We start from the raw sequence: 24,077 nt of genomic DNA on the forward strand, positions 1-24,077 counted from the left end.
TCATGTAGCCCATCCAGGGAGGTTCCCCAGAAATGCATTATCTGGAATGTGACAAGTAAAGTGGTGATACTGGAGCAGGAATAACATCTGAGCATAGGGGAGTGATGTTGGGCCACCCCTCTCAGCTGCTAATGTCCTCTTGTCTGATCACCACCTACCCTTTTGACCCTATCCCCTTAGCAATCTTTTAACCTCTCTTTTTCCATTGGTGTGCTCCTATCGCCCCTTCAAAGATGTCCTCTTGTCTCCCATTATAAAAAGCATATATATTATATTATAGTATATATCTATATACCTTTGTTGTGGTCTTTTTTCATGTATCACCAATTCACTCAGTGCTTCTCACAGTAAGGGTGATGACAAAACTACAACTGTCAGGCAATCGACATACCCAAACACTACATAAAGCGGGCTCTGCTCCAAAGACATCCCGATGTAACTGCTGTCCTCCCTTCCCTCTCTGGACTGGGAAGCTGTCAAGAATACTCTTTAATAACGCTTCCCCGGGTTAGTTTACATTTTCATCAGGCAGGGGAGTGATGTTTGCCCCCACCCCAACCACTGCCTATTAACACAGAGAGACCTTCATGTAGCCCATCCAGGGAGGTTCCCCAGAAATGCATTATCTGGAATGTGACAAGAACTTTAGCAACAGAAGCCATAAAGAGCAGAAAAGCAAGCGACGAGGATGGGATTCGAACCCACGCGTGCAGAGCACAATGGATTAGCAGTCCATCGCCTTAACCACTCGGCCACCTCGTCAAGATGAATGCACTGCTGTTGGCTCACTCTTTGTCCATGTGAACTTACATTACATCTAGGACTAACTAATTGATCTCCCAACCACCGCTTCCATCATTTTCTGTCGGACCACTGGAATCCCTATGGATTTCCAAGTCTTGTGTTACAGCTGCATTGGTGGTTCAGTGGTAGAATTCTCGCCTCCCACGCGGGAGACCCGGGTTCGATTCCTGGCCAGTGCAAGCTTCTTTTTCAGAGCATTGGTAAGTCAGGTCTCCGGAAAAGCGAGGTGCGTTTTACCCATTCTGAAGGAAATTCTTCTTTGCTATGTTGCAATGCATTACGTATGAAGAGCTTAAACAACAGAACCCTGGAAGAATTTGCCTTGTTAGCGCAGTAGGTAGCGTATCAGTCTAATAATCTGAATGTCGTGAGTACGATCCTCACACAGGGCACGCATTTTTTTTAACAGCTACACGTATAATCAACTCACTTATTGATTCCCCATCAACCGCTTGTCGTGTTTTCAAGCTCGGTGTCGCAAATGCATTGGTGGTTCAGTGGAAGAACTGTGAGCCTATGCGAACTATACTATTGCAAGACTAGAAAGGTGGGCCTTGTATTTAAAGACATTTTAAAACCTCAAGAGCGTCTGACCTCGTGGCGCAACGGTAGCGCGTCTGACTCCAGATCAGAAGGTTGCGTGTTCAAATCACGTCGGGGTCATTTGCGTTTTTTTTGTATGAAAACTAGAGACATTACCTTAGTATTGAAGGGGTCATCTCGTGAAACAGTAATGCTTTCAATGAAGAAAAAAGACAAAGATAAGCATCTTATTGTATAAAGTGGTGATACTGGAGCAGGAATAACATCTGAGCATAGGGGAGTGATGTTGGGCCACCCCTCTCAGCTGCTAATGTCCTCTTGTCTGATCACCACCTACCCTTTTGACCCTATCCCCTTAGCAATCTTTTAACCTCTCTTTTTCCATTGGTGTGCTCCTATCGCCCCTTCAAAGATGTCCTCTTTTCTCCCATTATAAAAAGCATATATATTATATTATAGTATATATCTATATACCGTTGTTGTGGTCTTTTTTCATGTATCACCAATTCACTCAGTGCTTCTCACAGTAAGGGTGATGACAAAACTACAACTGTCAGACAATCGACAAACCCAAACACTAGATAAAGCGGGCTCTGCTCCAAAGACATCCCGATGTAACTGCTGTCCTCCCTTCCCTCCCCTCTCTGGACTGGGAAGCTGTCAAGAATACTCTTTAATAACGCTTCCCCGGGTTAGTTTACATTTTCATCAGGCAGGGGAGTGATGTTTGCCCCAACCCCAACCCCAACCCCAACCCCAACCCCAACCCCTGCCTATTAACACAAAGAGACCTTCATGTAGCCCATCCAGGGAGGTTCCCCAGAAATGCATTATCTGGAATGTGACAAGTAAAGTGGTGATACTGGAGCAGGAATAACATCTGAGCATAGGGGAGTGATGTTGGGCCACCCCTCTCAGCTGCTAATGTCCTCTTGTCTGATCACCACCTACCCTTTTGACCCTATCCCCTTAGCAATCTTTTAACCTCTCTTTTTCCATTGGTGTGCTCCTATCGCCCCTTCAAAGATGTCCTCTTGTCTCCCATTATAAAAAGCATATATATTATATTATAGTATATATCTATATACCTTTGTTGTGGTCTTTTTTCATGTATCACCAATTCACTCAGTGCTTCTCACAGTAAGGGTGATGACAAAACTACAACTGTCAGGCAATCGACATACCCAAACACTACATAAAGCGGGCTCTGCTCCAAAGACATCCCGATGTAACTGCTGTCCTCCCTTCCCTCTCTGGACTGGGAAGCTGTCAAGAATACTCTTTAATAACGCTTCATGTAGCCCATCCAGGGAGGTTCCCCAGAAATGCATTATCTGGAATGTGACAAGAACTTTAGCAACAGAAGCCATAAAGAGCAGAAAAGCAAGCGACGAGGATGGGATTCGAACCCACGCGTGCAGAGCACAATGGATTAGCAGTCCATCGCCTTAACCACTCGGCCACCTCGTCAAGATGAATGCACTGCTGTTGGCTCACTCTTTGTCCATGTGAACTTACATTACATCTAGGACTAACTAATTGATCTCCCAACCACCGCTTCCATCATTTTCTGTCGGACCACTGGAATCCCTATGGATTTCCAAGTCTTGTGTTACAGCTGCATTGGTGGTTCAGTGGTAGAATTCTCGCCTCCCACGCGGGAGACCCGGGTTCGATTCCTGGCCAGTGCAAGCTTCTTTTTCAGAGCATTGGTAAGTCAGGTCTCCGGAAAAGCGAGGTGCGTTTTACCCATTCTGAAGGAAATTCTTCTTTGCTATGTTGCAATGCATTACGTATGAAGAGCTTAAACAACAGAACCCTGGAAGAATTTGCCTTGTTAGCGCAGTAGGTAGCGTATCAGTCTCATAATCTGAATGTCGTGAGTACGATCCTCACACAGGGCACGCATTTTTTTTAACAGCTACACGTATAATCAACTCACTTATTGATTCCCCATCAACCGCTTGTCGTGTTTTCAAGCTCGGTGTCGCAAATGCATTGGTGGTTCAGTGGAAGAACTGTGAGCCTATGCGAACTATACTATTGCAAGACTAGAAAGGTGGGCCTTGTATTTAAAGACATTTTAAAACCTCAAGAGCGTCTGACCTCATGGCGCAACGGTAGCGCGTCTGACTCCAGATCAGAAGGTTGCGTGTTCAAATCACGTCGGGGTCATTTGCGGTTTTTTTGTATGAAAACTAGAGACATTACCTTAGTATTGAAGGGGTCATCTCGTGAAACAGTAATGCTTTCAATGAAGAAAAAAGACAAAGATAAGCATCTTATTGTATAAAGTGGTGATACTGGAGCAGGAATAACATCTGAGCATAGGGGAGTGATGTTGGGCCACCCCTCTCAGCTGCTAATGTCCTCTTGTCTGATCACCACCTACCCTTTTGACCCTATCCCCTTAGCAATCTTTTAACCTCTCTTTTTCCATTGGTGTGCTCCTATCGCCCCTTCAAAGATGTCCTCTTGTCTCCCATTATAAAAAGCATATATATTATATTATAGTATATATCTATATACCTTTGTTGTGGTCTTTTTTCATGTATCACCAATTCACTCAGTGCTTCTCACAGTAAGGGTGATGACAAAACTACAACTGTCAGGCAATCGACATACCCAAACACTACATAAAGCGGGCTCTGCTCCAAAGACATCCCGATGTAACTGCTGTCCTCCCTTCCCTCTCTGGACTGGGAAGCTGTCAAGAATACTCTTTAATAACGCTTCCCCGGGTTAGTTTACATTTTCATCAGGCAGGGGAGTGATGTTTGCCCCCACCCCAACCACTGCCTATTAACACAGAGAGACCTTCATGTAGCCCATCCAGGGAGGTTCCCCAGAAATGCATTATCTGGAATGTGACAAGAACTTTAGCAACAGAAGCCATAAAGAGCAGAAAAGCAAGCGACGAGGATGGGATTCGAACCCACGCGTGCAGAGCACAATGGATTAGCAGTCCATCGCCTTAACCACTCGGCCACCTCGTCAAGATGAATGCACTGCTGTTGGCTCACTCTTTGTCCATGTGAACTTACATTACATCTAGGACTAACTAATTGATCTCCCAACCACCGCTTCCATCATTTTCTGTCGGACCACTGGAATCCCTATGGATTTCCAAGTCTCGTGTTACAGCTGCATTGGTGGTTCAGTGGTAGAATTCTCGCCTCCCACGCGGAAGACCCGGGTTCGATTCCTGGCCAGTGCAAGCTTCTTTTTCAGAGCATTGGTAAGTCAGGTCTCCGGAAAAGCGAGGTGCGTTTTACCCATTCTGAAGGAAATTCTTCTTTGCTATGTTGCAATGCATTACGTATGAAGAGCTTAAACAACAGAAGCCTGGAAGAATTTGCCTTGTTAGCGCAGTAGGTAGCGTATCAGTCTCATAATCTGAAGGTCGTGAGTTCGATCCTCACACAGGGCACGCATTTTTTTTTACAGCTACACGTATAATCAACTCACTTATTGATTCCCCATCAACCGCTTGTCGTGTTTTCAAGCTCGGTGTCGCAAATGCATTGGTGGTTCAGTGGAAGAACTGTGAGCCTATGCGAACTATACTATTGCAAGACTAGAAAGGTGGGCCTTGTATTTAAAGACATTTTAAAACCTCACGAGCATCTGACCTCATGGCGCAACGGTAGCACGGCTGACTCCAAATCAGAAGGTTGCGTGTTCAAATCACGTCGGGGTCATTTGCGTTTTTTTGTATGAAAACTAGAGACATTACCTTAGTATTGAAGGGGTCATCTCGTGAAACAGTAATGCTTTCAATGAAGAAAAAAAGAGAAAAGACAAAGATAAGCATTTTATTGTATAAAGTGGTGATACTGGAGCAGGAATAACATCTGAGCATAGGGGAGTGATGTTGGGCCACCCCTCTCAGCTGCTAATGTCCTCTTGTCTGATCACCACCTACCCTTTTGACCCTATCCCCTTAGCAATCTTTTAACCTCTCTTTTTCCATTGGTGTGCTCCTATCGCCCCTTCAAAGATGTCCTCTTGTCTCCCATTATAAAAAGCATATATATTATATTATAGTATATATCTATATACCTTTGTTGTGGTCTTTTTTCATGTATCACCAATTCACTCAGTGCTTCTCACAGTAAGGGTGATGACAAAACTACAACTGTCAGGCAATCGACATACCCAAACACTACATAAAGCGGGCTCTGCTCCAAAGACATCCCGATGTAACTGCTGTCCTCCCTTCCCTCTCTGGACTGGGAAGCTGTCAAGAATACTCTTTAATAACGCTTCCCCGGGTTAGTTTACATTTTCATCAGGCAGGGGAGTGATGTTTGCCCCCACCCCAACCACTGCCTATTAACACAGAGAGACCTTCATGTAGCCCATCCAGGGAGGTTCCCCAGAAATGCATTATCTGGAATGTGACAAGAACTTTAGCAACAGAAGCCATAAAGAGCAGAAAAGCAAGCGACGAGGATGGGATTCGAACCCACGCGTGCAGAGCACAATGGATTAGCAGTCCATCGCCTTAACCACTCGGCCACCTCGTCAAGATGAATGCACTGCTGTTGGCTCACTCTTTGTCCATGTGAACTTACATTACATCTAGGACTAACTAATTGATCTCCCAACCACCGCTTCCATCATTTTCTGTCGGACCACTGGAATCCCCTATGGATTTCCAAGTCTTGTGTTACAGCTGCATTGGTGGTTCAGTGGTAGAATTCTCGCCTCCCACCGCGGGAGACCCGGGTTCGATTCCTGGCCAGTGCAAGCTTCTTTTTCAGAGCATTGGTAAGTCAGGTCTCCGGAAAAGCGAGGTGCGTTTTACCCATTCTGAAGGAAATTCTTCTTTGCTATGTTGCAATGCATTACGTATGAAGAGCTTAAACAACAGAACCCTGGAAGAATTTTGCCTTGTTAGCGCAGTAGGTAGCGTATCAGTCTAATAATCTGAATGTCGTGAGTACGATCCTCACACAGGGCACGCATTTTTTTTAACAGCTACACGTATAATCAACTCACTTATTGATTCCCCATCAACCGCTTGTCGTGTTTTCAAGCTCGGTGTCGCAAATGCATTGGTGGTTCAGTGGAAGAACTGTGAGCCTATGCGAACTATACTATTGCAAGACTAGAAAGGTGGGCCTTGTATTTAAAGACATTTTAAAACCTCAAGAGCGTCTGACCTCGTGGCGCAACGGTAGCGCGTCTGACTCCAGGTCAGAAGGTTGCGTGTTCAAATCACGTCGGGGTCATTTGCGTTTTTTTTGTATGAAAACTAGAGACATTACCTTAGTATTGAAGGGGTCATCTCGTGAAACAGTAATGCTTTCAATGAAGAAAAAAGACAAAGATAAGCATCTTATTGTATAAAGTGGTGATACTGGAGCAGGAATAACATCTGAGCATAGGGGAGTGATGTTGGGCCACCCCTCTCAGCTGCTAATGTCCTCTTGTCTGATCACCACCTACCCTTTTGACCCTATCCCCTTAGCAATCTTTTAACCTCTCTTTTTCCATTGGTGTGCTCCTATCGCCCCTTCAAAGATGTCCTCTTGTCTCCCATTATAAAAAGCATATATATTATATTATAGTATATATCTATATACCGTTGTTGTGGTCTTTTTTCATGTATCACCAATTCACTCAGTGCTTCTCACAGTAAGGGTGATGACAAAACTACAACTGTCAGACAATCGACAAACCCAAACACTAGATAAAGCGGGCTCTGCTCAAAAGACATCCCGATGTAACTGCTGTCCTCCCTTCCCTCCCCTCTCTGGACTGGGAAGCTGTCAAGAATACTCTTTAATAACGCTTCCCCGGGTTAGTTTACATTTTCATTAGGCAGGGGAGTGATGTTTGCCCCCACCCCAACCACTGCCTATTAACACAGAGAGACCTTCATGTAGCCCATCCAGGGAGGTTCCCCAGAAATGCATTATCTGGAATGTGACAAGAACTTTAGCAACAGAAGCCATAAAGAGCAGAAAAGCAAGCGACGAGGATGGGATTCGAACCCACGCGTGCAGAGCACAATGGATTAGCAGTCCATCGCCTTAACCACTCGGCCACCTCGTCAAGATGAATGCACTGCTGTTGGCTCACTCTTTGTCCATGTGAACTTACATTACATCTAGGACTAACTAATTGATCTCCCAACCACCGCTTCCATCATTTTCTGTCGGACCACTGGAATCCCTATGGATTTCCAAGTCTTGTGTTACAGCTGCATTGGTGGTTCAGTGGTAGAATTCTCGCCTCCCACGCGGGAGACCCGGGTTCGATTCCTGGCCAGTGCAAGCTTCTTTTTCAGAGCATTGGTAAGTCAGGTCTCCGGAAAAGCGAGGTGCGTTTTACCCATTCTGAAGGAAATTCTTCTTTGCTATGTTGCAATGCATTACGTATGAAGAGCTTAAACAACAGAACCCTGGAAGAATTTGCCTTGTTAGCGCAGTAGGTAGCGTATCAGTCTAATAATCTGAATGTCGTGAGTACGATCCTCACACAGGGCACGCATTTTTTTTAACAGCTACACGTATAATCAACTCACTTATTGATTCCCCATCAACCGCTTGTCGTGTTTTCAAGCTCGGTGTCGCAAATGCATTGGTGGTTCAGTGGAAGAACTGTGAGCCTATGCGAACTATACTATTGCAAGACTAGAAAGGTGGGCCTTGTATTTAAAGACATTTTAAAACCTCAAGAGCGTCTGACCTCGTGGCGCAACGGTAGCGCGTCTGACTCCAGGTCAGAAGGTTGCGTGTTCAAATCACGTCGGGGTCATTTGCGTTTTTTTTGTATGAAAACTAGAGACATTACCTTAGTATTGAAGGGGTCATCTCGTGAAACAGTAATGCTTTCAATGAAGAAAAAAGACAAAGATAAGCATCTTATTGTATAAAGTGGTGATACTGGAGCAGGAATAACATCTGAGCATAGGGGAGTGATGTTGGGCCACCCCTCTCAGCTGCTAATGTCCTCTTGTCTGATCACCACCTACCCTTTTGACCCTATCCCCTTAGCAATCTTTTAACCTCTCTTTTTCCATTGGTGTGCTCCTATCGCCCCTTCAAAGATGTCCTCTTGTCTCCCATTATAAAAAGCATATATATTATATTATAGTATATATCTATATACCGTTGTTGTGGTCTTTTTTCATGTATCACCAATTCACTCAGTGCTTCTCACAGTAAGGGTGATGACAAAACTACAACTGTCAGACAATCGACAAACCCAAACACTAGATAAAGCGGGCTCTGCTCAAAAGACATCCCGATGTAACTGCTGTCCTCCCTTCCCTCCCCTCTCTGGACTGGGAAGCTGTCAAGAATACTCTTTAATAACGCTTCCCCGGGTTAGTTTACATTTTCATTAGGCAGGGGAGTGATGTTTGCCCCAACCCCAACCCCAACCCCAACCCCAACCCCTGCCTATTAACACAGAGAGACCTTCATGTAGCCCATCCAGGGAGGTTCCCCAGAAATGCATTATCTGGAATGTGACAAGTAAAGTGGTGATACTGGAGCAGGAATAACATCTGAGCATAGGGGAGTGATGTTGGGCCACCCCTCTCAGCTGCTAATGTCCTCTTGTCTGATCACCACCTACCCTTTTGACCCTATCCCCTTAGCAATCTTTTAACCTCTCTTTTTCCATTGGTGTGCTCCTATCGCCCCTTCAAAGATGTCCTCTTGTCTCCCATTATAAAAAGCATATATATTATATTATAGTATATATCTATATACCTTTGTTGTGGTCTTTTTTCATGTATCACCAATTCACTCAGTGCTTCTCACAGTAAGGGTGATGACAAAACTACAACTGTCAGGCAATCGACATACCCAAACACTACATAAAGCGGGCTCTGCTCCAAAGACATCCCGATGTAACTGCTGTCCTCCCTTCCCTCTCTGGACTGGGAAGCTGTCAAGAATACTCTTTAATAACGCTTCCCCGGGTTAGTTTACATTTTCATCAGGCAGGGGAGTGATGTTTGCCCCCACCCCAACCACTGCCTATTAACACAGAGAGACCTTCATGTAGCCCATCCAGGGAGGTTCCCCAGAAATGCATTATCTGGAATGTGACAAGAACTTTAGCAACAGAAGCCATAAAGAGCAGAAAAGCAAGCGACGAGGGTGGGATTCGAACCCACGCGTGCAGAGCACAATGGATTAGCAGTCCATCGCCTTAACCACTCGGCCACCTCGTCAAGATGAATGCACTGCTGTTGGCTCACTCTTTGTCCATGTGAACTTACATTACATCTAGGACTAACTAATTGATCTCCCAACCACCGCTTCCATCATTTTCTGTCGGACCACTGGAATCCCTATGGATTTCCAAGTCTTGTGTTACAGCTGCATTGGTGGTTCAGTGGTAGAATTCTCGCCTCCCACGCGGGAGACCCGGGTTCGATTCCTGGCCAGTGCAAACTTCTTTTTCAGAGCATTGGTAAGTCAGGTCTCCGGAAAAGCGAGGTGCGTTTTACCCATTCTGAAGGAAATTCTTCTTTGCTATGTTGCAATGCATTACGTATGAAGAGCTTAAACAACAGAACCCTGGAAGAATTTGCCTTGTTAGCGCAGTAGGTAGCGTATCAGTCTAATAATCTGAATGTCGTGAGTACGATCCTCACACAGGGCACGCATTTTTTTTAACAGCTACACGTATAATCAACTCACTTATTGATTCCCCATCAACCGCTTGTCGTGTTTTCAAGCTCGGTGTCGCAAATGCATTGGTGGTTCAGTGGAAGAACTGTGAGCCTATGCGAACTATACTATTGCAAGACTAGAAAGGTGGGCCTTGTATTTAAAGACATTTTAAAACCTCAAGAGCGTCTGACCTCGTGGCGCAACGGTAGCGCGTCTGACTCCAGATCAGAAGGTTGCGTGTTCAAATCACGTCGGGGTCATTTGTGGTTTTTTTGTATGAAAACTAGAGACATTACCTTAGTATTGAAGGGGTCATCTCGTGAAACAGTAATGCTTTCAATGAAGAAAAAAGACAAAGATAAGCATCTTATTGTATAAAGTGGTGATACTGGAGCAGGAATAACATCTGAGCATAGGGGAGTGATGTTGGGCCACCCCTCTCAGCTGCTAATGTCCTCTTGTCTGATCACCACCTACCCTTTTGACCCTATCCCCTTAGCAATCTTTTAACCTCTCTTTTTCCATTGGTGTGCTCCTATCGCCCCTTCAAAGATGTCCTCTTGTCTCCCATTATAAAAAGCATATATATTATATTATAGTATATATCTATATACCGTTGTTGTGGTCTTTTTTCATGTATCACCAATTCACTCAGTGCTTCTCACAGTAAGGGTCATGACAAAACTACAACTGTCAGACAATCGACAAACCCAAACACTAGATAAAGCGGGCTCTGCTCAAAAGACATCCCGATGTAACTGCTGTCCTCCCTTCCCTCCCCTCTCTGGACTGGGAAGCTGTCAAGAATACTCTTTAATAACGCTTCCCCGGGTTAGTTTACATTTTCATTAGGCAGGGGAGTGATGTTTGCCCCAACCCCAACCCCAACCCCAACCCCAACCCCAACCCCAACCCCTGCCTATTAACACAGAGAGACCTTCATGTAGCCCATCCAGGGAGGTTCCCCAGAAATGCATTATCTGGAATGTGACAAGTAAAGTGGTGATACTGGAGCAGGAATAACATCTGAGCATAGGGGAGTGATGTTGGGCCACCCCTCTCAGCTGCTAATGTCCTCTTGTCTGATCACCACCTACCCTTTTGACCCTATCCCCTTAGCAATCTTTTAACCTCTCTTTTTCCATTGGTGTGCTCCTATCGCCCCTTCAAAGATGTCCTCTTGTCTCCCATTATAAAAAGCATATATATTATATTATAGTATATATCTATATACCTTTGTTGTGGTCTTTTTTCATGTATCACCAATTCACTCAGTGCTTCTCACAGTAAGGGTGATGACAAAACTACAACTGTCAGGCAATCGACATACCCAAACACTACATAAAGCGGGCTCTGCTCCAAAGACATCCCGATGTAACTGCTGTCCTCCCTTCCCTCTCTGGACTGGGAAGCTGTCAAGAATACTCTTTAATAACGCTTCCCCGGGTTAGTTTACATTTTCATCAGGCAGGGGAGTGATGTTTGCCCCCACCCCAACCACTGCCTATTAACACAGAGAGACCTTCATGTAGCCCATCCAGGGAGGTTCCCCAGAAATGCATTATCTGGAATGTGACAAGAACTTTAGCAACAGAAGCCATAAAGAGCAGAAAAGCAAGCGACGAGGATGGGATTCGAACCCACGCGTGCAGAGCACAATGGATTAGCAGTCCATCGCCTTAACCACTCGGCCACCTCGTCAAGATGAATGCACTGCTGTTGGCTCACTCTTTGTCCATGTGAACTTACATTACATCTAGGACTAACTAATTGATCTCCCAACCACCGCTTCCATCATTTTCTGTCGGACCACTGGAATCCCTATGGATTTCCAAGTCTTGTGTTACAGCTGAATTGGTGGTTCAGTGGTAGAATTTTCGCCTCCCACGCTGGAGACCCGGGTTCGATTCCTGGCCAGTGCAAGCTTCTTTTTCAGAGCATTGGTAAGTCAGGTCTCCGGAAAAGCGAGGTGCGTTTTACCCATTCTGAAGGAAATTCTTCTTTGCTATGTTGCAATGCATTACGTATGAAGAGCTTAAACAACAGAACCCTGGAAGAATTTGCCTTGTTAGCGCAGTAGGTAGCGTATCAGTCTAATAATCTGAATGTCGTGAGTACGATCCTCACACAGGGCACGCATTTTTTTTAACAGCTACACGTATAATCAACTCACTTATTGATTCCCCATCAACCGCTTGTCGTGTTTTCAAGCTCGGTGTCGCAAATGCATTGGTGGTTCAGTGGAAGAACTGTGAGCCTATGCGAACTATACTATTGCAAGACTAGAAAGGTGGGCCTTGTATTTAAAGACATTTTAAAACCTCAAGAGCGTCTGACCTCGTGGCGCAACGGTAGCGCGTCTGACTCCAGATCAGAAGGTTGCGTGTTCAAATCACGTCGGGGTCATTTGTGGTTTTTTTGTATGAAAACTAGAGACATTACCTTAGTATTGAAGGGGTCATCTCGTGAAACAGTAATGCTTTCAATGAAGAAAAAAGACAAAGATAAGCATCTTATTGTATAAAGTGGTGATACTGGAGCAGGAATGACATCTGAGCATAGGGGAGTGATGTTGGGCCACCCCTCTCAGCTGCTAATGTCCTCTTGTCTGATCACCACCTACCCTTTTGACCCTATCCCCTTAGCAATCTTTTAACCTCTCTTTTTCCATTGGTGTGCTCCTATCGCCCCTTCAAAGATGTCCTCTTTTCTCCCATTATAAAAAGCATATATATTATATTATAGTATATATCTATATACCGTTGTTGTGGTCTTTTTTCATGTATCACCAATTCACTCAGTGCTTCTCACAGTAAGGGTGATGACAAAACTACAACTGTCAGACAATCGACAAACCCAAACACTAGATAAAGCGGGCTCTGCTCAAAAGACATCCCGATGTAACTGCTGTCCTCCCTTCCCTCCCCTCTCTGGACTGGGAAGCTGTCAAGAATACTCTTTAATAACGCTTCCCCGGGTTAGTTTACATTTTCATCAGGCAGGGGAGTGATGTTTGCCCCAACCCCAACCCCAACCCCAACCCCAACCCCTGCCTATTAACACAAAGAGACCTTCATGTAGCCCATCCAGGGAGGTTCCCCAGAAATGCATTATCTGGAATGTGACAAGTAAAGTGGTGATACTGGAGCAGGAATAACATCTGAGCATAGGGGAGTGATGTTGGGCCACCCCTCTCAGCTGCTAATGTCCTCTTGTCTGATCACCACCTACCCTTTTGACCCTATCCCCTTAGCAATCTTTTAACCTCTCTTTTTCCATTGGTGTGCTCCTATCGCCCCTTCAAAGATGTCCTCTTGTCTCCCATTATAAAAAGCATATATATTATATTATAGTATATATCTATATACCTTTGTTGTGGTCTTTTTTCATGTATCACCAATTCACTCAGTGCTTCTCACAGTAAGGGTGATGACAAAACTACAACTGTCAGGCAATCGACATACCCAAACACTACATAAAGCGGGCTCTGCTCCAAAGACATCCCGATGTAACTGCTGTCCTCCCTTCCCTCTCTGGACTGGGAAGCTGTCAAGAATACTCTTTAATAACGCTTCCCCGGGTTAGTTTACATTTTCATCAGGCAGGGGAGTGATGTTTGCCCCCACCCCAACCACTGCCTATTAACACAGAGAGACCTTCATGTAGCCCATCCAGGGAGGTTCCCCAGAAATGCATTATCTGGAATGTGACAAGAACTTTAGCAACAGAAGCCATAAAGAGCAGAAAAGCAAGCGACGAGGGTGGGATTCGAACCCACGCGTGCAGAGCACAATGGATTAGCAGTCCATCGCCTTAACCACTCGGCCACCTCGTCAAGATGAATGCACTGCTGTTGGCTCACTCTTTGTCCATGTGAACTTACATTACATCTAGGACTAACTAATTGATCTCCCAACCACCGCTTCCATCATTTTCTGTCGGACCACTGGAATCCCTATGGATTTCAAAGTCTCGTGTTACAGCTGCATTGGTGGTTCAGTGGTAGAATTCTCGCCTCCCACGCGGGAGACCCGGGTTCGATTCTTTTTCAGAGCATTGGTAAGTCAGGTCTCCGGAAAAGCGAGGTGCGTTTTACCCATTCTGAAGGAAATTCTTCTTTGCTATGTTGCAATGCATTACGTATGAAGAGCTTAAACAACAGAACCCTGGAAGAATTTGCCTTGTTAGCGCAGTAGGTAGCGTATCAGTCTAATAATCTGAATGTCGTGAGTACGATCCTCACACAGGGCACACATTTTTTTTAACAGCTACACGTATAATCAACTCACTTATTGATTCCCCATCAACCGCTTGTCGTGTTTTCAAGCTCGGTGTCGCAAATGCATTGGTGGTTCAGTGGAAGAACTGTGAGCCTATGCGAACTATACTATTGCAAGACTAGAAAGGTGGGCCTTGTATTTAAAGACATTTTAAAACCTCAAGAGCGTCTGACCTCGTGGCGCAACGGTAGCGCGTCTGACTCCAGATCAGAAGGTTGCGTGTTCAAATCACGTCGGGGTCATTTGCGGTTTTTTTGTATGAAAACTAGAGACATTACCTTAGTATTGAAGGGGTCATCTCGTGAAACAGTAATGCTTTCAATGAAGAAAAAAGACAAAGATAAGCATCTTATTGTATAAAGTGGTGATACTGGAGCAGGAATAACATCTGAGCATAGGGGAGTGATGTTGGGCCACCCCTCTCAGCTGCTAATGTCCTCTTGTCTGATCACCACCTACCCTTTTGACCCTATCCCCTTAGCAATCTTTTAACCTCTCTTTTTCCATTGGTGTGCTCCTATCGCCCCTTCAAAGATGTCCTCTTTTCTCCCATTATAAAAAGCATATATATTATATTATAGTATATATCTATATACCGTTGTTGTGGTCTTTTTTCATGTATCACCAATTCACTCAGTGCTTCTCACAGTAAGGGTGATGACAAAACTACAACTGTCAGACAATCGACAAACCCAAACACTAGATAAAGCGGGCTCTGCTCAAAAGACATCCCGATGTAACTGCTGTCCTCCCTTCCCTCCCCTCTCTGGACTGGGAAGCTGTCAAGAATACTCTTTAATAACGCTTCCCCGGGTTAGTTTACATTTTCATCAGGCAGGGGAGTGATGTTTGCCCCAACCCCAACCCCAACCCCAACCCCAACCCCTGCCTATTAACACAAAGAGACCTTCATGTAGCCCATCCAGGGAGGTTCCCCAGAAATGCATTATCTGGAATGTGACAAGTAAAGTGGTGATACTGGAGCAGGAATAACATCTGAGCATAGGGGAGTGATGTTGGGCCACCCCTCTCAGCTGCTAATGTCCTCTTGTCTGATCACCACCTACCCTTTTGACCCTATCCCCTTAGCAATCTTTTAACCTCTCTTTTTCCATTGGTGTGCTCCTATCGCCCCTTCAAAGATGTCCTCTTGTCTCCCATTATAAAAAGCATATATATTATATTATAGTATATATCTATATACCTTTGTTGTGGTCTTTTTTCATGTATCACCAATTCACTCAGTGCTTCTCACAGTAAGGGTGATGACAAAACTACAACTGTCAGGCAATCGACATACCCAAACACTACATAAAGCGGGCTCTGCTCCAAAGACATCCCGATGTAACTGCTGTCCTCCCTTCCCTCTCTGGACTGGGAAGCTGTCAAGAATACTCTTTAATAACGCTTCCCCGGGTTAGTTTACATTTTCATCAGGCAGGGGAGTGATGTTTGCCCCACCCCAACCACTGCCTATTAACACAGAGAGACCTTCATGTAGCCCATCCAGGGAGGTTCCCCAGAAATGCATTATCTGGAATGTGACAAGAACTTTAGCAACAGAAGCCATAAAGAGCAGAAAAGCAAGCGACGAGGATGGGATTCGAACCCACGCGTGCAGAGCACAATGGATTAGCAGTCCATCGCCTTAACCACTCGGCCACCTCGTCAAGATGAATGCACTGCTGTTGGCTCACTCTTTGTCCATGTGAACTTACATTACATCTAGGACTAACTAATTGATCTCCCAACCACCGCTTCCATCATTTTCTGTCGGACCACTGGAATCCCTATGTATTTCCAAGTCTTGTGTTACAGCTGCATTGGTGGTTCAGTGGTAGAATTCTCGCCTCCCACGCTGGAGACCCGGGTTCGATTCCTGGCCAGTGCAAGCTTCTTTTTCAGAGCATTGGTAAGTCAGGTCTCCGGAAAAGCGAGGTGCGTTTTACCCATTCTGAAGGAAATTCTTCTTTGCTATGTTGCAATGCATTACGTATGAAGAGCTTAAACAACAGAACCCTGGAAGAATTTGCCTTGTTAGCGCAGTAGGTAGCGTATCAGTCTAATAATCTGAATGTCGTGAGTACGATCCTCACACAGGGCACGCATTTTTTTTAACAGCTACACGTATAATCAACTCACTTATTGATTCCCCATCAACCGCTTGTCGTGTTTTCAAGCTCGGTGTCGCAAATGCATTGGTGGTTCAGTGGAAGAACTGTGAGCCTATGCGAACTATACTATTGCAAGACTAGAAAGGTGGGCCTTGTATTTAAAGACATTTTAAAACCTCAAGAGCGTCTGACCTCGTGGCGCAACGGTAGCGCGTCTGACTCCAGATCAGAAGGTTGCGTGCTCAAATCACGTCGGGGTCATTTGCGTTTTTTTTGTATGAAAACTAGAGACATTACCTTAGTATTGAAGGGGTCATCTCGTGAAACAGTAATGCTTTCAATGAAGAAAAAAGACAAAGATAAGCATCTTATTGTATAAAGTGGTGATACTGGAGCAGGAATAACATCTGAGCATAGGGGAGTGATGTTGGGCCACCCCTCTCAGCTGCTAATGTCCTCTTGTCTGATCACCACCTACCCTTTTGACCCTATCCCCTTAGCAATCTTTTAACCTCTCTTTTTCCATTGGTGTGCTCCTATCGCCCCTTCAAAGATGTCCTCTTTTCTCCCATTATAAAAAGCATATATATTATATTATAGTATATATCTATATACCGTTGTTGTGGTCTTTTTTCATGTATCACCAATTCACTCAGTGCTTCTCACAGTAAGGGTGATGACAAAACTACAACTGTCAGACAATCGACAAACCCAAACACTAGATAAAGCGGGCTCTGCTCCAAAGACATCCCGATGTAACTGCTGTCCTCCCTTCCCTCCCCTCTCTGGACTGGGAAGCTGTCAAGAATACTCTTTAATAACGCTTCCCCGGGTTAGTTTACATTTTCATCAGGCAGGGGAGTGATGTTTGCCCCAACCCCAACCCCAACCCCAACCCCAACCCCAACCCCTGCCTATTAACACAAAGAGACCTTCATGTAGCCCATCCAGGGAGGTTCCCCAGAAATGCATTATCTGGAATGTGACAAGTAAAGTGGTGATACTGGAGCAGGAATAACATCTGAGCATAGGGGAGTGATGTTGGGCCACCCCTCTCAGCTGCTAATGTCCTCTTGTCTGATCACCACCTACCCTTTTGACCCTATCCCCTTAGCAATCTTTTAACCTCTCTTTTTCCATTGGTGTGCTCCTATCGCCCCTTCAAAGATGTCCTCTTGTCTCCCATTATAAAAAGCATATATATTATATTATAGTATATATCTATATACCTTTGTTGTGGTCTTTTTTCATGTATCACCAATTCACTCAGTGCTTCTCACAGTAAGGGTGATGACAAAACTACAACTGTCAGGCAATCGACATACCCAAACACTACATAAAGCGGGCTCTGCTCCAAAGACATCCCGATGTAACTGCTGTCCTCCCTTCCCTCTCTGGACTGGGAAGCTGTCAAGAATACTCTTTAATAACGCTTCCCCGGGTTAGTTTACATTTTCATCAGGCAGGGGAGTGATGTTTGCCCCCACCCCAACCACTGCCTATTAACACAGAGAGACCTTCATGTAGCCCATCCAGGGAGGTTCCCCAGAAATGCATTATCTGGAATGTGACAAGAACTTTAGCAACAGAAGCCATAAAGAGCAGAAAAGCAAGCGACGAGGATGGGATTCGAACCCACGCGTGCAGAGCACAATGGATTAGCAGTCCATCGCCTTAACCACTCGGCCACCTCGTCAAGATGAATGCACTGCTGTTGGCTCACTCTTTGTCCATGTGAACTTACATTACATCTAGGACTAACTAATTGATCTCCCAACCACCGCTTCCATCATTTTCTGTCGGACCACTGGAATCCCTATGGATTTCCAAGTCTTGTGTTACAGCTGCATTGGTGGTTCAGTGGTAGAATTCTCGCCTCCCACGCTGGAGACCCGGGTTCGATTCCTGGCCAGTGCAAGCTTCTTTTTCAGAGCATTGGTAAGTCAGGTCTCCGGAAAAGCGAGGTGCGTTTTACCCATTCTGAAGGAAATTCTTCTTTGCTATGTTGCAATGCATTACGTATGAAGAGCTTAAACAACAGAAGCCTGGAAGAATTTGCCTTGTTAGCGCAGTAGGTAGCGTATCAGTCTCATAATCTGAATGTCGTGAGTACGATCCTCACACAGGGCATGCATTTTTTTTAACAGCTACACGTATAATCAACTCACTTATTGATTCCCCATCAACCGCTTGTCGTGTTTTCAAGCTCGGTGTCGCAAATGCATTGGTGGTTCAGTGGAAGAACTGTGAGCCTATGCGAACTATACTATTGCAAGACTAGAAAGGTGGGCCTTGTATTTAAAGACATTTTAAAACCTCAAGAGCGTTTGACCTTGTGGCGCAACGGTAGCGCGTCTGACTCCAGGTCAGAAGGTTGCGTGTTCAAATCACGTCGGGGTCATTTGCGTTTTTTTTGTATGAAAACTAGAGACATTACCTTAGTATTGAAGGGGTCATCGCGTGAAACAGTAATGCTTTCAATGAAGAAAAAAGACAAAGATAAGCATCTTATTGTATAAAGTGGTGATACTGGAGCAGGAATAACATCTGAGCATAGGGGAGTGATGTTGGGCCACCCCTCTCAGCTGCTAATGTCCTCTTGTCTGATCACCACCTACCCTTTTGACCCTATCCCCTTAGCAATCTTTTAACCTCTCTTTTTCCATTGGTGTGCTCCTATCGCCCCTTCAAAGATGTCCTCTTGTCTCCCATTATAAAAAGCATATATATTATATTATAGTATATATCTATATACCGTTGTTGTGGTCTTTTTTCATGTATCACCAATTCACTCAGTGCTTCTCACAGTAAGGGTGATGACAAAACTACAACTGTCAGACAATCGACAAACCCAAACACTAGATAAAGCGGGCTCTGCTCAAAAGACATCCCGATGTAACTGCTGTCCTCCCTTCCCTCCCCTCTCTGGACTGGGAAGCTGTCAAGAATACTCTTTAATAACGCTTCCCCGGGTTAGTTTACATTTTCATCAGGCAGGGGAGTGATGTTTGCCCCAACCCCAACCCCAACCCCAACCCCAACCCCAACCCCTGCCTATTAACACAGAGAGACCTTCATGTAGCCCATCCAGGGAGGTTCCCCAGAAATGCATTATCTGGAATGTGACAAGTAAAGTGGTGATACTGGAGCAGGAATAACATCTGAGCATAGGGGAGTGATGTTGGGCCACCCCTCTCAGCTGCTAATGTCCTCTTGTCTGATCACCACCTACCCTTTTGACCCTATCCCCTTAGCAATCTTTTAACCTCTCTTTTTCCATTGGTGTGCTCCTATCGCCCCTTCAAAGATGTCCTCTTGTCTCCCATTATAAAAAGCATATATATTATATTATAGTATATATCTATATACCTTTGTTGTGGTCTTTTTTCATGTATCACCAATTCACTCAGTGCTTCTCACAGTAAGGGTGATGACAAAACTACAACTGTCAGGCAATCGACATACCCAAACACTACATAAAGCGGGCTCTGCTCCAAAGACATCCCGATGTAACTGCTGTCCTCCCTTCCCTCTCTGGACTGGGAAGCTGTCAAGAATACTCTTTAATAACGCTTCCCCGGGTTAGTTTACATTTTCATCAGGCAGGGGAGTGATGTTTGCCCCCACCCCAACCACTGCCTATTAACACAGAGAGACCTTCATGTAGCCCATCCAGGGAGGTTCCCTAGAAATGCATTATCTGGAATGTGACAAGAACTTTAGCAACAGAAGCCATAAAGAGCAGAAAAGCAAGCGACGAGGATGGGATCCGAACCCACGCGTGCAGAGCACAATGGATTAGCAGTCCATCGCCTTAACCACTCGGCCACCTCGTCAAGATGAATGCACTGCTGTTGGCTCACTCTTTGTCCATGTGAACTTACATTACATCTAGGACTAACTAATTGATCTCCCAACCACCGCTTCCATCATTTTCTGTCGGACCACTGGAATCCCTATGGATTTCCAAGTCTTGTGTTACAGCTGCATTGGTGGTTCAGTGGTAGAATTCTCGCCTCCCACGCGGGAGACCCGGGTTCGATTCCTGGCCAGTGCAAGCTTCTTTTTCAGAGCATTGGTAAGTCAGGTCTCCGGAAAAGCGAGTTGCGTTTTACCCATTCTGAAGGAAATTCTTCTTTGCTATGTTGCAATGCATTACGTATGAAGAGCTTAAACAACAGAGCCCTTGAAGAATTTGCCTTGTTAGCGCAGTAGGTAGCGTATCAGTCTCATAATCTGAATGTCGTGAGTACGATCCTCACACAGGGCACGCATTTTTTTTAACAGCTACACGTATAATCAACTCACTTATTGATTCCCCATCAACCGCTTGTCGTGTTTTCAAGCTCGGTGTCGCAAATGCATTGGTGGTTCAGTGGAAGAACTGTGAGCCTATGCGAACTATACTATTGCAAGACTAGAAAGGTGGGCCTTGTATTTAAAGACATTTTAAAAACTCAAGAGTGTCTGACCTCGTGGCGCAACGGTAGCGCGTCTGACTCCAAATCAGAAGGTTGCGTGTTCAAATCCCGTCGGGGTCATTTGCGGTTTTTTTGTATGAAAACTAGTGACATTACCTTAGTATTGAAGGGGTCATCTCGTGAAACAGTAATGCTTTCAATGAAGAAAAAAGACAAAGATAAGCATCTTATTGTATAAAGTGGTGATACTGGAGCAGGAATAACATCTGAGCATAGGGGAGTGATGTTGGGCCACCCCTCTCAGCTGCTAATGTCCTATTGTCTGATCACCACCTACCCTTTTGACCCTATCCCCTTAGCAATCTTTTAACCTCTCTTTTTCCATTGGTGTGCTCCTATCGCCCCTTCAAAGATGTCCTCTTGTCTCCCATTATAAAAAGCATATATATTATATTATAGTATATATCTATATACCTTTGTTGTGGTCTTTTTTCATGTATCACCAATTCACTCAGTGCTTCTCACAGTAAGGGTGATGACAAAACTACAACTGTCAGGCAATCGACATACCCAAACACTACATAAAGCGGGCTCTGCTCCAAAGACATCCCGATGTAACTGCTGTCCTCCCTTCCCTCTCTGGACTGGGAAGCTGTCAAGAATACTCTTTAATAACGCTTCCCCGGGTTAGTTTACATTTTCATCAGGCAGGGGAGTGATGTTTGCCCCCACCCCAACCACTGCCTATTAACACAGAGAGACCTTCATGTAGCCCATCCAGGGAGGTTCCCTAGAAATGCATTATCTGGAATGTGACAAGAACTTTAGCAACAGAAGCCATAAAGAGCAGAAAAGCAAGCGACGAGGATGGGATCCGAACCCACGCGTGCAGAGCACAATGGATTAGCAGTCCATCGCCTTAACCACTCGGCCACCTCGTCAAGATGAATGCACTGCTGTTGGCTCACTCTTTGTCCATGTGAACTTACATTACATCTAGGACTAACTAATTGATCTCCCAACCACCGCTTCCATCATTTTCTGTCGGACCACTGGAATCCCTATGGATTTCCAAGTCTTGTGTTACAGCTGCATTGGTGGTTCAGTGGTAGAATTCTCGCCTCCCACGCGGGAGACCCGGGTTCGATTCCTGGCCAGTGCAAGCTTCTTTTTCAGAGCATTGGTAAGTCAGGTCTCCGGAAAAGCGAGTTGCGTTTTACCCATTCTGAAGGAAATTCTTCTTTGCTATGTTGCAATGCATTACGTATGAAGAGCTTAAACAACAGAGCCCTTGAAGAATTTGCCTTGTTAGCGCAGTAGGTAGCGTATCAGTCTCATAATCTGAATGTCGTGAGTACGATCCTCACACAGGGCACGCATTTTTTTTAACAGCTACACGTATAATCAACTCACTTATTGATTCCCCATCAACCGCTTGTCGTGTTTTCAAGCTCGGTGTCGCAAATGCATTGGTGGTTCAGTGGAAGAACTGTGAGCCTATGCGAACTATACTATTGCAAGACTAGAAAGGTGGGCCTTGTATTTAAAGACATTTTAAAAACTCAAGAGTGTCTGACCTCGTGGCGCAACGGTAGCGCGTCTGACTCCAAATCAGAAGGTTGCGTGTTCAAATCCCGTCGGGGTCATTTGCGGTTTTTTTGTATGAAAACTAGTGACATTACCTTAGTATTGAAGGGGTCATCTCGTGAAACAGTAATGCTTTCAATGAAGAAAAAAGACAAAGATAAGCATCTTATTGTATAAAGTGGTGATACTGGAGCAGGAATAACATCTGAGCATAGGGGAGTGATGTTGGGCCACCCCTCTCAGCTGCTAATGTCCTATTGTCTGATCACCACCTACCCTTTTGACCCTATCCCCTTAGCAATCTTTTAACCTCTCTTTTTCCATTGGTGTGCTCCTATCGCCCCTTCAAAGATGTCCTCTTGTCTCCCATTATAAAAAGCATATATATTATATTATAGTATATATCTATATACCTTTGTTGTGGTCTTTTTTCATGTATCACCAATTCACTCAGTGCTTCTCACAGTAAGGGTGATGACAAAACTACAACTGTCAGGCAATCGACATACCCAAACACTACATAAAGCGGGCTCTGCTCCAAAGACATCCCGATGTAACTGCTGTCCTCCCTTCCCTCTCTGGACTGGGAAGCTGTCAAGAATACTCTTTAATAACGCTTCCCCGGGTTAGTTTACATTTTCATCAGGCAGGGGAGTGATGTTTGCCCCCACCCCAACCACTGCCTATTAACACAGAGAGACCTTCATGTAGCCCATCCAGGGAGGTTCCCTAGAAATGCATTATCTGGAATGTGACAAGAACTTTAGCAACAGAAGCCATAAAGAGCAGAAAAGCAAGCGACGAGGATGGGATCCGAACCCACGCGTGCAGAGCACAATGGATTAGCAGTCCATCGCCTTAACCACTCGGCCACCTCGTCAAGATGAATGCACTGCTGTTGGCTCACTCTTTGTCCATGTGAACTTACATTACATCTAGGACTAACTAATTGATCTCCCAACCACCGCTTCCATCATTTTCTGTCGGACCACTGGAATCCCTATGGATTTCCAAGTCTTGTGTTACAGCTGCATTGGTGGTTCAGTGGTAGAATTCTCGCCTCCCACGCGGGAGACCCGGGTTCGATTCCTGGCCAGTGCAAGCTTCTTTTTCAGAGCATTGGTAAGTCAGGTCTCCGGAAAAGCGAGTTGCGTTTTACCCATTCTGAAGGAAATTCTTCTTTGCTATGTTGCAATGCATTACGTATGAAGAGCTTAAACAACAGAGCCCTTGAAGAATTTGCCTTGTTAGCGCAGTAGGTAGCGTATCAGTCTCATAATCTGAATGTCGTGAGTACGATCCTCACACAGGGCACGCATTTTTTTTAACAGCTACACGTATAATCAACTCACTTATTGATTCCCCATCAACCGCTTGTCGTGTTTTCAAGCTCGGTGTCGCAAATGCATTGGTGGTTCAGTGGAAGAACTGTGAGCCTATGCGAACTATACTATTGCAAGACTAGAAAGGTGGGCCTTGTATTTAAAGACATTTTAAAAACTCAAGAGTGTCTGACCTCGTGGCGCAACGGTAGCGCGTCTGACTCCAAATCAGAAGGTTGCGTGTTCAAATCCCGTCGGGGTCATTTGCGGTTTTTTTGTATGAAAACTAGTGACATTACCTTAGTATTGAAGGGGTCATCTCGTGAAACAGTAATGCTTTCAATGAAGAAAAAAGACAAAGATA

The 24,077-nt window shown here is 45.0% G+C and overlaps 44 non-coding genes across 44 annotated transcripts; 31 read left to right on the plus strand and 13 right to left on the minus strand.

The window, feature by feature from the left end:
* Positions 1–680: 680 nt before the first annotated feature.
* On the minus strand, positions 681–762 carry TRNAS-GCU (transfer RNA serine (anticodon GCU)). Its single transcript has one exon. It is a non-coding gene; the product is annotated as a tRNA-Ser (tRNA).
* A 150-nt stretch (positions 763–912) lies between these two features.
* On the plus strand, positions 913–983 carry TRNAG-CCC (transfer RNA glycine (anticodon CCC)). Its single transcript has one exon. It is a non-coding gene; the product is annotated as a tRNA-Gly (tRNA).
* Positions 984–1,123: 140 nt separating this feature from the next.
* On the plus strand, positions 1,124–1,196 carry TRNAI-AAU (transfer RNA isoleucine (anticodon AAU)). Its single transcript has one exon. It is a non-coding gene; the product is annotated as a tRNA-Ile (tRNA).
* A 199-nt stretch (positions 1,197–1,395) lies between these two features.
* TRNAW-CCA (transfer RNA tryptophan (anticodon CCA)) lies at positions 1,396–1,467 on the plus strand. Its single transcript has one exon. It is a non-coding gene; the product is annotated as a tRNA-Trp (tRNA).
* A 1,268-nt stretch (positions 1,468–2,735) lies between these two features.
* On the minus strand, positions 2,736–2,817 carry TRNAS-GCU (transfer RNA serine (anticodon GCU)). The gene has a single exon. It is a non-coding gene; the product is annotated as a tRNA-Ser (tRNA).
* Positions 2,818–2,967: 150 nt separating this feature from the next.
* Positions 2,968–3,038, plus strand: TRNAG-CCC (transfer RNA glycine (anticodon CCC)). The gene has a single exon. It is a non-coding gene; the product is annotated as a tRNA-Gly (tRNA).
* A 412-nt stretch (positions 3,039–3,450) lies between these two features.
* Positions 3,451–3,522, plus strand: TRNAW-CCA (transfer RNA tryptophan (anticodon CCA)). The gene has a single exon. It is a non-coding gene; the product is annotated as a tRNA-Trp (tRNA).
* Positions 3,523–4,261: 739 nt separating this feature from the next.
* TRNAS-GCU (transfer RNA serine (anticodon GCU)) lies at positions 4,262–4,343 on the minus strand. The gene has a single exon. It is a non-coding gene; the product is annotated as a tRNA-Ser (tRNA).
* Positions 4,344–4,493: 150 nt separating this feature from the next.
* Positions 4,494–4,564, plus strand: TRNAG-CCC (transfer RNA glycine (anticodon CCC)). The gene has a single exon. It is a non-coding gene; the product is annotated as a tRNA-Gly (tRNA).
* Positions 4,565–4,704: 140 nt separating this feature from the next.
* On the plus strand, positions 4,705–4,777 carry TRNAM-CAU (transfer RNA methionine (anticodon CAU)). Its single transcript has one exon. It is a non-coding gene; the product is annotated as a tRNA-Met (tRNA).
* A 1,017-nt stretch (positions 4,778–5,794) lies between these two features.
* On the minus strand, positions 5,795–5,876 carry TRNAS-GCU (transfer RNA serine (anticodon GCU)). Its single transcript has one exon. It is a non-coding gene; the product is annotated as a tRNA-Ser (tRNA).
* A 151-nt stretch (positions 5,877–6,027) lies between these two features.
* Positions 6,028–6,099, plus strand: TRNAG-CCC (transfer RNA glycine (anticodon CCC)). Its single transcript has one exon. It is a non-coding gene; the product is annotated as a tRNA-Gly (tRNA).
* A 141-nt stretch (positions 6,100–6,240) lies between these two features.
* Positions 6,241–6,313, plus strand: TRNAI-AAU (transfer RNA isoleucine (anticodon AAU)). Its single transcript has one exon. It is a non-coding gene; the product is annotated as a tRNA-Ile (tRNA).
* Positions 6,314–6,512: 199 nt separating this feature from the next.
* TRNAW-CCA (transfer RNA tryptophan (anticodon CCA)) lies at positions 6,513–6,584 on the plus strand. Its single transcript has one exon. It is a non-coding gene; the product is annotated as a tRNA-Trp (tRNA).
* A 744-nt stretch (positions 6,585–7,328) lies between these two features.
* TRNAS-GCU (transfer RNA serine (anticodon GCU)) lies at positions 7,329–7,410 on the minus strand. The gene has a single exon. It is a non-coding gene; the product is annotated as a tRNA-Ser (tRNA).
* A 150-nt stretch (positions 7,411–7,560) lies between these two features.
* On the plus strand, positions 7,561–7,631 carry TRNAG-CCC (transfer RNA glycine (anticodon CCC)). The gene has a single exon. It is a non-coding gene; the product is annotated as a tRNA-Gly (tRNA).
* Positions 7,632–7,771: 140 nt separating this feature from the next.
* On the plus strand, positions 7,772–7,844 carry TRNAI-AAU (transfer RNA isoleucine (anticodon AAU)). Its single transcript has one exon. It is a non-coding gene; the product is annotated as a tRNA-Ile (tRNA).
* A 199-nt stretch (positions 7,845–8,043) lies between these two features.
* Positions 8,044–8,115, plus strand: TRNAW-CCA (transfer RNA tryptophan (anticodon CCA)). Its single transcript has one exon. It is a non-coding gene; the product is annotated as a tRNA-Trp (tRNA).
* A 1,347-nt stretch (positions 8,116–9,462) lies between these two features.
* Positions 9,463–9,544, minus strand: TRNAS-GCU (transfer RNA serine (anticodon GCU)). The gene has a single exon. It is a non-coding gene; the product is annotated as a tRNA-Ser (tRNA).
* Positions 9,545–9,694: 150 nt separating this feature from the next.
* TRNAG-CCC (transfer RNA glycine (anticodon CCC)) lies at positions 9,695–9,765 on the plus strand. Its single transcript has one exon. It is a non-coding gene; the product is annotated as a tRNA-Gly (tRNA).
* A 140-nt stretch (positions 9,766–9,905) lies between these two features.
* Positions 9,906–9,978, plus strand: TRNAI-AAU (transfer RNA isoleucine (anticodon AAU)). Its single transcript has one exon. It is a non-coding gene; the product is annotated as a tRNA-Ile (tRNA).
* Positions 9,979–10,177: 199 nt separating this feature from the next.
* Positions 10,178–10,249, plus strand: TRNAW-CCA (transfer RNA tryptophan (anticodon CCA)). Its single transcript has one exon. It is a non-coding gene; the product is annotated as a tRNA-Trp (tRNA).
* Positions 10,250–11,608: 1,359 nt separating this feature from the next.
* Positions 11,609–11,690, minus strand: TRNAS-GCU (transfer RNA serine (anticodon GCU)). The gene has a single exon. It is a non-coding gene; the product is annotated as a tRNA-Ser (tRNA).
* Positions 11,691–12,051: 361 nt separating this feature from the next.
* Positions 12,052–12,124, plus strand: TRNAI-AAU (transfer RNA isoleucine (anticodon AAU)). Its single transcript has one exon. It is a non-coding gene; the product is annotated as a tRNA-Ile (tRNA).
* A 199-nt stretch (positions 12,125–12,323) lies between these two features.
* Positions 12,324–12,395, plus strand: TRNAW-CCA (transfer RNA tryptophan (anticodon CCA)). The gene has a single exon. It is a non-coding gene; the product is annotated as a tRNA-Trp (tRNA).
* Positions 12,396–13,742: 1,347 nt separating this feature from the next.
* On the minus strand, positions 13,743–13,824 carry TRNAS-GCU (transfer RNA serine (anticodon GCU)). Its single transcript has one exon. It is a non-coding gene; the product is annotated as a tRNA-Ser (tRNA).
* Positions 13,825–14,167: 343 nt separating this feature from the next.
* Positions 14,168–14,240, plus strand: TRNAI-AAU (transfer RNA isoleucine (anticodon AAU)). Its single transcript has one exon. It is a non-coding gene; the product is annotated as a tRNA-Ile (tRNA).
* Positions 14,241–14,439: 199 nt separating this feature from the next.
* Positions 14,440–14,511, plus strand: TRNAW-CCA (transfer RNA tryptophan (anticodon CCA)). The gene has a single exon. It is a non-coding gene; the product is annotated as a tRNA-Trp (tRNA).
* A 1,346-nt stretch (positions 14,512–15,857) lies between these two features.
* TRNAS-GCU (transfer RNA serine (anticodon GCU)) lies at positions 15,858–15,939 on the minus strand. The gene has a single exon. It is a non-coding gene; the product is annotated as a tRNA-Ser (tRNA).
* A 150-nt stretch (positions 15,940–16,089) lies between these two features.
* TRNAG-CCC (transfer RNA glycine (anticodon CCC)) lies at positions 16,090–16,160 on the plus strand. The gene has a single exon. It is a non-coding gene; the product is annotated as a tRNA-Gly (tRNA).
* A 140-nt stretch (positions 16,161–16,300) lies between these two features.
* On the plus strand, positions 16,301–16,373 carry TRNAI-AAU (transfer RNA isoleucine (anticodon AAU)). The gene has a single exon. It is a non-coding gene; the product is annotated as a tRNA-Ile (tRNA).
* Positions 16,374–16,572: 199 nt separating this feature from the next.
* Positions 16,573–16,644, plus strand: TRNAW-CCA (transfer RNA tryptophan (anticodon CCA)). The gene has a single exon. It is a non-coding gene; the product is annotated as a tRNA-Trp (tRNA).
* A 1,353-nt stretch (positions 16,645–17,997) lies between these two features.
* TRNAS-GCU (transfer RNA serine (anticodon GCU)) lies at positions 17,998–18,079 on the minus strand. Its single transcript has one exon. It is a non-coding gene; the product is annotated as a tRNA-Ser (tRNA).
* A 150-nt stretch (positions 18,080–18,229) lies between these two features.
* Positions 18,230–18,300, plus strand: TRNAG-CCC (transfer RNA glycine (anticodon CCC)). Its single transcript has one exon. It is a non-coding gene; the product is annotated as a tRNA-Gly (tRNA).
* A 412-nt stretch (positions 18,301–18,712) lies between these two features.
* Positions 18,713–18,784, plus strand: TRNAW-CCA (transfer RNA tryptophan (anticodon CCA)). The gene has a single exon. It is a non-coding gene; the product is annotated as a tRNA-Trp (tRNA).
* Positions 18,785–20,137: 1,353 nt separating this feature from the next.
* On the minus strand, positions 20,138–20,219 carry TRNAS-GCU (transfer RNA serine (anticodon GCU)). The gene has a single exon. It is a non-coding gene; the product is annotated as a tRNA-Ser (tRNA).
* Positions 20,220–20,369: 150 nt separating this feature from the next.
* TRNAG-CCC (transfer RNA glycine (anticodon CCC)) lies at positions 20,370–20,440 on the plus strand. Its single transcript has one exon. It is a non-coding gene; the product is annotated as a tRNA-Gly (tRNA).
* Positions 20,441–20,852: 412 nt separating this feature from the next.
* TRNAW-CCA (transfer RNA tryptophan (anticodon CCA)) lies at positions 20,853–20,924 on the plus strand. The gene has a single exon. It is a non-coding gene; the product is annotated as a tRNA-Trp (tRNA).
* Positions 20,925–21,663: 739 nt separating this feature from the next.
* Positions 21,664–21,745, minus strand: TRNAS-GCU (transfer RNA serine (anticodon GCU)). The gene has a single exon. It is a non-coding gene; the product is annotated as a tRNA-Ser (tRNA).
* A 150-nt stretch (positions 21,746–21,895) lies between these two features.
* TRNAG-CCC (transfer RNA glycine (anticodon CCC)) lies at positions 21,896–21,966 on the plus strand. The gene has a single exon. It is a non-coding gene; the product is annotated as a tRNA-Gly (tRNA).
* A 412-nt stretch (positions 21,967–22,378) lies between these two features.
* On the plus strand, positions 22,379–22,450 carry TRNAW-CCA (transfer RNA tryptophan (anticodon CCA)). The gene has a single exon. It is a non-coding gene; the product is annotated as a tRNA-Trp (tRNA).
* Positions 22,451–23,189: 739 nt separating this feature from the next.
* TRNAS-GCU (transfer RNA serine (anticodon GCU)) lies at positions 23,190–23,271 on the minus strand. Its single transcript has one exon. It is a non-coding gene; the product is annotated as a tRNA-Ser (tRNA).
* Positions 23,272–23,421: 150 nt separating this feature from the next.
* TRNAG-CCC (transfer RNA glycine (anticodon CCC)) lies at positions 23,422–23,492 on the plus strand. Its single transcript has one exon. It is a non-coding gene; the product is annotated as a tRNA-Gly (tRNA).
* Positions 23,493–23,904: 412 nt separating this feature from the next.
* Positions 23,905–23,976, plus strand: TRNAW-CCA (transfer RNA tryptophan (anticodon CCA)). Its single transcript has one exon. It is a non-coding gene; the product is annotated as a tRNA-Trp (tRNA).
* The last annotated feature ends 101 nt before the right edge of the window (positions 23,977–24,077 follow it).

This window comes from Sceloporus occidentalis, unplaced genomic scaffold (genome assembly GCF_023333645.1).
Source record: "Sceloporus occidentalis isolate IW3139 unplaced genomic scaffold, rSceOcc1.0.p SCAF_440, whole genome shotgun sequence".
Classification (NCBI taxonomy): domain Eukaryota; kingdom Metazoa; phylum Chordata; class Lepidosauria; order Squamata; family Phrynosomatidae; genus Sceloporus; species Sceloporus occidentalis.